This window comes from Eupeodes corollae, chromosome 2, assembly GCF_945859685.1.
Source record: "Eupeodes corollae chromosome 2, idEupCoro1.1, whole genome shotgun sequence".
Taxonomy (NCBI): Eukaryota; Metazoa; Arthropoda; class Insecta; order Diptera; family Syrphidae; genus Eupeodes; species Eupeodes corollae.
In genome coordinates, this window is record NC_079148.1 from 98,788,544 (window position 1) to 98,800,196 (window position 11,653).

The following is an 11,653-nucleotide window of genomic DNA, read 5'->3' on the forward strand; positions in this document are numbered from 1 at the left end:
TTCATTAACTTACAATTTACAAATTAAAAATTGTATCATTTTTGAAGGCTGATGGTCAGTTTTTTTGTTGTTACATTAGGAAATTTAAACTATACATATTTTATTAATTACTCTCTATTAGATGTGAGTTTTCTACGATATGTTCGTCCTTGATTATAAAAGTCAAAATTTCTAAGTTCATTTTAGAAAGGATGAAACTTAGAGTCTTAGATTGACTTAACATTTTTTGACAATAATGATAAATGATGAGAACTTTGATAAATTGTTTTAGTATGTTCTAGACATCTATTGTGTCTCTCTACAGTACATTCCCCACGTTAGTTCAATCGAAAATATTTAAAATATTTTGTTTACCCTTTCGATAAGCAAACAATATTTAATATTAACGTACCTCTCGCTTCTCGTTTTTACTATAGCAGTTTAAAAAAAACTGTGAACATTTTGGTTAACCCTTAGTATCTTACGAACCAAAAATATTGTAACGTGACCCAAAAAAAGTATATTTTTTTTGAAAAAAATGAAAAAAAATGTTTATATATAAAAAAATTTGTCACCTCGAAACTTTTACGAATACAAAATGATTTTATCTACAAACCAATTTTGTGCAACGAAAAATAACTTTTGTAACATCTGGTAAAATTTTGAGAAAAATCGAAGTGACAGTTTTTTCAATAAAAAATTAAAAACTTTACTCAAAGTTTTTAAAAATATATTTTCAAAAATTTGAGATAATGGTTAGGTTAGGTTATAGTAGCTGTCCAAGATGGAAACGGACACACTTAGGCCAGTTTAATGGCCCATTGTGATACCACATGAATCTTGAGGCTTCCTCCTAAGCTCAATGGAACCAGTTAGAGTCCCTTACGAAACGTGAGAGGCTGATTATATCGATATTATTTAGATCGTTTAGATCGTTAAAGAAGAATTCTCCTAGGTAATTCTTGCGTTTTCGAGCTAGAGCAGGGCATGTGCAGAGGATGAAGAACCGTTTCTTCCGATGATGCACCAGAGGCCTTCAAGATTTTCGCCGCTTGCCGCCTTTGTCTATAAAGACCTTTAGAGAGTTTTCCATTTCTGGAAGTATTCTCAGTAGTATTGGTAGGGCCATTTTTCACAACCCTGCCACTACTGAAATAAGGTATACCTTTTTATTCTCGTTGCTACCAGCAGCAGAGGAGGGTCCATGGATAGCCACTACTCCCTTCCCTGTGTTGGCCGCAAGAGATACGACAGCAGGCTTTGACACCAAGCTGCCGCCCGGTCCTGAAGAGATACCGGTCTCACTTATGTTTTTATTTTTGTTTTTGTTATTTGTTTTGTTCATTTGTTGGTTCCACGAGACGCGAAGAAAAAAGGTCCATCTGCACAGAAATTCGCATGTACAGATAAGGCTAGTTAATCCGGAGGTCGCCAGGTATCCGGATACTCCGTTAGAGACTGGGCTATTTTTGAATTGAGCCCCCAGCCAGGCTGATCATCGGCACGGTTCGTTTAACACCTTACATCCAGCCCAATAATGATGAGAGGTGGTTGGGGAGGAAGAGAAAGGGTGAGGAGTCAGTTGACGTTAATTTATCATTCTGACTTGTAAGGAAAAGATTGGGATTCGGTAACAGCAATTCAGCTAGGTTACCTAGAGTGAGAAGGAGTATAGGAGATAGGGCCGTTGCTAGCTTTTTCGCCATTACAAACGTGGGAGGTGGGATGGGAGTTGGTGACATAAGCGTAGGCTGGTATGCCTTGTTTATGTGGGAATGGATGATGATTTTGGGAAGGTAGAGGGATAAGAACGTCCTTTAGTTTCAGGACTCATCTGGAGAAAATTCTCGAGAATCATTGACCTTACTCAGCTTCTACAACTTGACAAGTTCGACGTTCAGAGATAATGGCTTCCAACTAATTTTATCGTATATGAAATATTGTTTTCAACAATCGGACAAATTTTGAGAAAACTAGAAAATAAAAATCTAAACAACAAAAAAATTAATAAAAGTTGGTAAAAATTGATTTTCGACTCAAACATCTTTTCAAAAATTTGAGATTATGGCATCCAACTAATTTTAACTTATAAAAAATATAGTTGCCAACTCTTAGGAAAATTTTGAGAAAAATCAATTTTTTTACAATAAAATAGAATAAAAAGCTAACAAAAAAACAACACTAAAACTTGGTAGACATTTACTCACGACTCAAAAATCTTTAAAAATTAAAAAATATTGTCTTCAAACTCTTTTTATTTCACAGAAAATATTGTTTTCGATATTCAGTAGTTTTTTTTTTACAAAAATCCAACAGTCCGAAAAAAATTAAATTTACAAAAAAAAAATAGTACGCAAATTTGGTAGGAATTGATGTTCGGTTCTTGATATCTCGCAAATTAATTTTATTCATCCAATATTTGTAAAAATTTAAGATATGGTACTAAAATTGGTAAACATTTTTTTCGACTAAAAATTCTATTTAACAAAACTAGATTTTCAAACTAAACTATTTCTTGATAGAAAAATATTGTTGGTAATTTTAAAATTTGTAAGAATAATTCAACTAACAACTTTTTTAACACAACACGAAAACCTACAAACTTTTAAGCAAAACAAATAGACAGACGGGATGGCAAGTTATCAGTGTGAGTCGCATCCCAGCCTTTTTTTTTCAATAAAGCATCAGGGCAACAAGTCCATAAGTGATGCCGTCTTTTAGAATACATAAGTTTAATTACAAAAAACTTTAATACAGTGATTTTTGAAAGTAACGTCTTTCATTTATAGTTAAAAACAGAAATATTTACATTAGATTTCAATTAATTTATTGTGGATATCTAAAGCAGTTTTAATTCTTTGCATTGTATTTTGATCGGCTGGGTAAAGGATGGTAGATATTTTTTTTTTAATTTGAACATGCTTTCAATTGAAGGATCGATTTGCCGTGATAAATCTTACGTAACAAAAATATACTACAAGTTCATAATACAAAACCTACTAAAAATATAACTGTCTACAAAACACTCCTCAAGCAATCTAAAAGTAAGCCACTATTTGGATCACTAGACTATGTAAGGTGATAACAACAGAAGACATGAATGCAAGACAGAAGGACAGAAGAGGTAGAACAACAGAAAGAAAGAACACATGACAACAGCACGCGGTACTACTACTAACCACGCTCACTGATGCTTGATTTCGGAACCGAAGCTTTTTATTTTTAATTCATTTTTATTAATTCATTCTTAAACCTATCTTAAAGCTAGACGAAAATTCATAAAACTAGCCTAATTATCCATAACTTGCAACTTAATGGCCCCATACGGACACTCTAAGTTATACTATAACACTAACTACTAATGCCTTTCGGTCCTAAGATCTATTTTACTTCAATTTAAATTTCATTTAATTTTGCATTTATTAGAAAATTTTGAAAAAAAAACTAATATCAAGATCCTTTTTTATTTTTACTTAAAAACTACTTAAAATAAGGTCCTTAATATAAAACTTAAAGCTAACTTAAACTACCTATTCTGCCTACAAACTACTTAAAACTAGAACAACCACAGCAGCAAATCTAACGTTTTTTGTTTTAATAATTTATTGTCTTTTTTTTTTTTTTATATTCCATGTTTTTTTGTTTTTTTTTGTTTTTTTTTTTATTTTTTCGTTTTTGTTTGTATTTTTTTTGTGCCACCATGCCTATTCTACTTAAAACTTAACCCTTAAACTATAAAACAAGTATGTAAGCCGGCCAGGCTTAAAACCCCATCCCGACTACCCACTATCAAGTGCCGATTGAAGCCACCAAAACTGGTTCTCCTGCTTCACCCTATCAGTTCGTCCCGTTCGGACACTGCCCTACTGAACCGAAGGAGCTCTACTCCGCCGTCCCGATTGTATAGGAGTCGCTTATCCACGGTTCTTTGTCTGACGTGGTAGATTAACGGAACTGCCAATCTATCCTGTATCAGACCGAATTTGTCTAAAAAGAGGAATGCCTCTGGTGAAATGAAGCCCCTCAAGCGTGCACTTTCAAAATACTCATCGTTCGGAACGCCCCGAAAATTAAATTGTTAGTCGAAGAAATAGCTCTTGCAATGTGACCTCGAACGAGTTTTATCACGAAATTGTCAATTCTGCTGATTCGAGCCCCATTGTATAGGACCTCGTTCGAATAGTAATGCACATAAGAAGATTCGGCTGTTCGATGTAAACCGGTACAGCGTCGTAAACACTGCCACTCGAACACCCGAAACTTCTCCATCTGGAAAGAGGCAACGTTGAACCACACAGGACAACCATAAACGATCATTGGCAATGTAGCAAATTACCTTCACTCTGGGGTCAAGCCGACTGCTAAAAAACAGCTGTTTCGTCAGAGCGAAGGCTCCTCTGGCCCTGGTCAGAGCAGCATTTATATGTCTGTCGAAATATAAATACTGATCTAACCAGATACCGAGGTACGTCACTACACTTTTGCTCGCTAATGGCTGCCCATGAAGATCAACGATGACCATCTTGCGCCAATTCTTGCTCGTATCGAACAGAATTGTCTCCGACTTCTGGAAATTTATTTTCAGTTTCCAGTCGTCGCAATATCGCTGAATCTTGTCGAAATCACGCAGCAAAAGAATTCTAATAACCTCAAACTTTCGGGCCGTTCTGTACGCAATTAGATCGTCGGCGTACGCAATTGCCTTTGTAAAACTACCTATCAGATCGCTGGTGTAAATGCTGAAGAGAGTCGGCGAATTCAGCGCTCCCTGTTGAGGACCATTTTTAATTGTGAATGTTGTGGTAGAAGTTATATTGCCACTTTTGACAACAAACTTTCTACCGTTAAGCATATCATAAAATATATACAACAATGGCTTCATATTATAAAGTACATACAACAGTTTAAGGTAAAGACCCTCTAACCGTACGGTGTCAAAGGCCTTTTCCAAATCAACCAGAATAGCACCTGTGCATTGTTGTTTTGATTTATTTCATTGGATATCAGAAACGAGTTTAGACGCAGCATAAATTGTGTCATGACCCGCCTTGAACCCGAACTGTTTATCCGGAATTATTAAAAGTGATTAAGTAGGGCTCTGTTTTCCAGGTCGTGGTTGGGCGAATGCTAAAATTCACCTTGTACACTTGCTGGAAAGCAGCTCCCACCGCCTCCACTTTTTCCTTCGAATCTTCAATTATATAAAAGTCATCGTCAAAGATGGCTTCTTGTGGATCTATTTGCGCTATCCTGAGTACGTCTCTGTTCTCTTCGGTTCTTTGGAGTTTAAGACACGGAAGGTCATTATCGTTTTTTTTCCTGAATATCTTATTGATTTTGGGGAATTAACTGACCGGATCTTACGGTCCCAGTACTTGTTAATTGATAACCTGTAGTTCTCCTTAATCAACAGATTGACATTTTTTATTGACGACTTCAGTGTCCTAACCTCTAAGTCATGTGAGTCTGTAAGTCGTCTGTACAAGTTTTTGAGTCAAGTTTTTGCCTTCACAGTGCGTCAACAGTCGCGTTTCTGTAAGCGTCTATTTGGTCCCGTTCTTTGTACTTTGGTATTATCTGTTCCATCGTTCGTTTTATTGCTTCGTCCATCTGTTGTAAATGTTGGTCAATTTCTGTATTTGTCAGGTTTCTATTATTTGGTGCGGCTATGTCACTCGATCGAAGTTCTCTCGCTAGGGCGTTGGTGAAGCGAGCCCAACGCATCTTACTGTAATTGTAAGAGTACGTTGTAACGTATTCCTCCAACTCCACGCGATCGTTCGGAATCCGCACTAAAGCAGCCAGTCCGCAGTGATCGCTGTCGTACTCGACTGTCTGTAAGCAGTGATTACCTACTTTGTCTGTTACTGTCAGTCTGGTGTCGTACAGCAAAAGATCCAGAAAGGAGCCGCTTCTTGGATACGATGGCTTTTCGGTAGCCAGCAGGTCGACGCCATATTCAACGCTGTACAGATTCATCAAATTAAAAAGATGATTACCTCTGGGATTAATATATTGATTTCCTCAATCTTCATGTTCTGCGTTTAAATCACCGGCCAAGATGAAATAGTTTTCTTCCAGGCTCAGTTTAAGTTCTCTAAAAACAACCTCGAGTTCTGATGCAAAGTAAGTGACCTGCGGAGCTCCAGCCGCATAAGCCGCAATCATATACATCCGCTTCCCTTGAGTGAGAGAGATGCACACAACGCAAACTTCTAGCGTCTTGAGCTTTCGCAATTCATTGTTGTATATGACTTTATAATTAATGCCTTTTCGTATAAAGAGAGTGACAGCGCCCCCTTGAGTGGAGTCGGGCCGGTCTCTTCTTACGATATTGTAATTTTTATGAGTCAATTTGTGTTTGTGGTTTAGCTTAGTTTCGCTAGCCATAAACACATCGGGACTGTAGTCTTTCAACAATTGGAACATATTGGCTCTTCGTTCAATCCTAATCAGTGAATTTACATTCACAGCTAGGACTTTTAGGCGCGTCTCCGGCAGCGTGCCCATTATGGTCTAAATTGCGCCAAGCCAGGCAACAAAGAGTAGAGATGATCTACCCTTTTGCCTTGCTCCTTTATCTGAATTTGCAGTCCTGTTAGTTGACCTTGAATGCTCAACAACAAGGCTACAATGTCAGGCTGCACCTCTGGTGCCTTAGGCACATAGGGCCTTGGGGGCAACCGTTGGTGGAGCCTGTGGAAGTTTTATCAGTGACTAGGCCGTTGCCCATTGTTGCCTTTTCCAAATTGACAAGGAAACCTTTTACAGAAAGCATATTAAATGAAGTTTTGCAGAAAATAAATAAATAATAAAGTTCAGCCTTGTGTTCAATGAAAAAACATGATAAACTTTCATTTTGACAAAAAATAGACTAGACCTGATAGTTAGGGACAAACTAACTTTTCAGTCAACTTTCCATTAAACTAACTTTCAAGTCCCTTATGTCACCTGAACCTGCTCAATTTGTTTTTTTCTAAAAATATATTTTTGTTGTGATTTTCCTTTGGTAAGCCAAAATTTCGTTAACATTTGTGATATAATTTTTAGTTTTCATGGTTTTAAAAAATTTTCTAGCAGAGGTACTACCAACATGTATTTGTCTTGGAACTATTTTTTTTATGATCAGGGGATCATGTCAAAATTATTTTTTTTAAATTAAGGTGGCACAGGCAGGGATTGAACCCAAGACCCCTTGCATGACAGCCCAACGCACTAACCATCAAGGTCTTTCCCATAGCCCTACACACAAAAGTACAGCTGTGTCAAATCGCATAATCTTAGGGGCCAGTTGAAATCGCCACGACGACCATATATTTCATATTCGCTCGAGTTGCGTGCCATGTGGAACCATCTTCTTGAAACCACATATTCTGCAAGTCATATTCTTTAAAAGCAGGCAAAAAAAGTCGGTTATCATATGACCATAACGCTCCGAATCGGCGATGACAGTCATTTCATTGTCGATTACGAAGAAGTAACGTTCAATCACACCTCTGGACCAAAAAGCGCACCAAAACGTGAATTTTTGGGTTCTCAGAACTCCAAATATGACAATTTTGTTTATTAATATACCCACTAAGTGAAATTGTGCTTCTTCGCTAGAGAAAATTATGTTCGAAAAATCGCCGTCCACATTTCCCTATTTGTTTGAGCACTCATTGGAGGTATCTACGAAGTTGTGAATGGTCAGCTGACTTCAGTTGTTATGTGAGCTGGACTTTATATGGATGTAGGTGTAGATAGTAGATCGACATGTAAAATACGCCATAATGTGCCGTAAGACAGTCCTAATTACTGAGAACGACTAGAAATAGACACATTCGGTGTTTGGCAAGCCTTTCACTTACAGCAACTATATTTTCAGTGGTACGAGTGAAACGATGATTCACAAGCCTTACAATATCTGTAACCACTCCAGAGTGGAATCGGCTAAGGTGATAGTTGACTATCATTTTTTCATAGTAAAAATGACCGTCATTTTCATTCCGTCTGTTTAAGATGATTCAACTCAATTCAATTCGATTGAACAATTTCAGATTTAAATTGTCAAAATTTGTTGTTGCCTTGGTGAAATTTTGAATTGATTCTTATAAAATATCTAAAAAAAAATTTGGCAGGTTCAGGCGACATAAGAGACATTAAAGTAAGCCAAGTTTCTAGCATCTGATTGGCCAGCTGCCAAAAAATTGACTTTCAATTAAGGCACTTTTATTGGGAACTTGGCTGGAAAGTTAATCAAGAAAAATCTCCCAAACTATCAAGTCAAGTTAACTTATGTCAGAATGACAATCGATCATGTTTTTTTTAATTAACTGAAAGTTATTTCTCTACGAGGACTGTTTTGTAGACAATAATGTTTGTGGTAGTTTTTGTAAACGGTAAACTGAAGTTAGAAGTTAGGGAAGTAGGGAGTTTGAAGTTAATGACTAACTAGTTGACTTGGTCAAATGTACGTTCAAGGAATGCAAATAAAGTCCCTTATGTTGTTTGAACCCATTGTTTTAACAACTTAGTTTGACAGATGTCGATTTACAGCCCTATACTTTTGAAACCGCAAAATGGATAACCCGTTATAAAAATTAACACATTACTTACTTTAATATAAAGTCTGAGTAAGGTGTTATCCGCATACAAAAGTTGTAGGCCAAGTTTGAAGAACTTAATTTCTTTGTTCACAAAAAAACGACAAATCAAGAATCTATCAAACTTTGCAGAGTTATAAGCAGCTTAAGATTAGTTGATTGAAAATCATAACAAGTCAGAAAAGAAGCGAATACGGAAAAATTACCTTTTTTAAAGTCTGTCCCTGCAATTATACCTCAAAATTAAAATTTCGTGAGCATTATCTGTAAGGGTTGGACAGTCATACTCCAAATACCAAAACATTAAATTATTCACATGTGAGTATTGAGTTGTGAGGCATTGAAGTTTAATTTTTTCGATGCAAGTTTAACTCGTGGTTTTCGTTGATAATGATGTTTAAATCTGCCCTTCACAGTTTTACATCCTAAAGGAAGTGAGTTTAAAATTAAAAAAGGTTAATGGCAGTGTGACTATTTCAAAGAATGAAATACATCCTGATATGTTAAGGAGTCTGAACGAGATTTGCCATTTTAATAACCCTCAATCCTTATTTAATAGTTGAACAAAACTTAAAAAAAGTACTGTTTTGAAGCACGTGCTTATATGTGCAATACATATAAATTGCTTTTGGGCACACATGGCGAATACTTGTACTTTTTTTCGTAAAATTCGACAGTGTTTTTAATACCTTTACCTTTTTCAGTTCATATTTAAAAACACAAAATATGTCGTAAGAAGTCTATTAAGGATATATTATTTTGTAAGAATCGTTATTATTTAATTTAATTAACATTGTATGTCAGATAAAGTTACCTTTCAAGTGTTGCTTTATTTTTTTTTTCTAAAGTTAAAATAGTGTTGAACTTTGTTGATCAGTTCCATTATGACGAACTGCACTTGATGTAGGTTACTTGCCTTTAGGTCATGAAAGAAACTATAGCTGTTTCAATGCCAACAGTCATCGTATTATGATGGAAAAGCTACAAAGTTTCACAATAGATATTGTGAATGAGGGTATAATTAAATAATTTGGCATTATAATGGTCTTCATAAGAGTGTTACATTATAGAAACCTGAGGAAATCGTTTTTGTTATTATTTGGAAATTGTAACATATTAAAATACCTAGAAGTTGCAGATATTTTCTTCCCAATGAAAACACTTCTATTGCTTAGATTTTATAAATCATCCCAACAATTTAATTATTTTTGTTTATTTTACTTACTTTTTTCGATCCATCATCCATTGTTTTTTTTATAATAAGAGCACATTCATAGGGATAATATTCTACCCTTATTATATGGACACAGTGTGAGCACTAGGAAAGTGCGAGTGAGGTTGAAAGGAGGTGTCGGTGCACATTCGTTTTGAATTCCTGAATATTGCAATGGCTGGGAAAGACAGAGTGTGGCAAGGCATTACACATTCACGTAGTACGGCTAAAGAACGAATCTCTGTATTTGACAGAACGACCGAAGTTGGGATCGAGGGTATATTGATGAGCATTCCTAGAAGCGCGAATATTACGGTTGAACTGTTTGAGGGGAGGAATGCAGCTGGCTTTTTCTTTAGAGCATAAACCGTTAAAATAAAGGTAAAACAGGTAAAACATTTCAAAGATACTCAAGCGATCTAAAGGATCTTATAATGGTAATATCACCAATGAATCTAAATGCTCTACGTTCAATACTGTCCAAGAGGCTCAAATAAGTTACAGGAGCACCAGCCCAGATATAGAAGTTATACTCAAGCTTTGGACGTATATAAGTCTTTTAGATAACAGCCAGATTAGAGGTTGAGAAAAGCTTCTTATATTTCCTTAGAAAACACAAATATCTTACGGCATTTTTGGTGACATCTCGTATGTGATAGTTCCACAAAAGGTGGTTGCTGATACACATACCGAGAATATCGACAAAAAACTTAAACTAGACTGTTGAAATATTAATTTGCAATTTATACCTTTTATATTATCATTTGGTGAATTAATATAAGAGTAAAATTTATTATAGATGTCAATTAATTGATTTAAGGAGCTACATATGTATTCCATAGTTTGATCTGCTTAAATTAGTATTCAATGGTTTCTGGAGTCTTATACTTAAACGACTAAAACTAAAGTAATAAACAAAACTGCAAGTACATAAATCCATATGAATTGTCTAAGAAGGAAGATTTATGAGAGAAAGACTTTGTGAAAAAGGCGGTAATGTATGAATATCATGAAACCACGGAAACAATTGTAGACAAAAACCCAAATGGCTTCGATTCTTGTGACATGTACGGCGTAGAAAGGTGAACATATAATATATACAAGCCGGCCAAATCTCTTAATAAAACCCAGAACTCTAATTTGCTTTTTTAACTATAAAGTTCATTAAATGTTAGTTTGGGATCTAAGACAACACCCTAGTCAGAAAACTCTACTTAAAGCACAAGAATCAAATAGGTAACTAAAAACGATTGGAACTTTTTTGCGTGTAAAACTAATGGTTTTACATTTAAATAAATAACTTGGGTGGCGCAACAGTGCGATGAGAACTAGGGCCTAGTGACTTACAACTCTCAACCATTCCTGTGTGCGAGTAATTTTGTCAGGAATGAAGGGGCGTACAGTTTATATGCCGAATCCGAACGGATTACTCTTTGGAGAATTTGTCAATTCCTCGAGGCAGTACCTGTGAAAAAACTTAAGATGGCATAGGCAGGGATCGAACCCAAGACCTCTGGTTTTACATTTGTGAACATTCAAAACAAAGCGATTATTATTGCACCATTCCCTGAATAAAATTAAGTTTGCTTGCAAGAGAAGACAGTCAGATAGTTAATTTTTTTTTTAGGACAGGCGAATTTAGTATGATCGAAACCAAGCCATTTATAAATAAAACAAATAGAATAGGACCAAGGTGACTACCCTGGGGGACACCAAAATTCACAACAAATGAACTTGAACACCCATTACTAAATTTAACACTATAACGTATATCTAAATGAGGAGATCCAACTTATGAAACTGTCGTTAAAACCTTGCCGTGATAGTTTTAAAAGTAATGTTTTATGACACAATTTAACTAAGGTCTTGCTGAAAT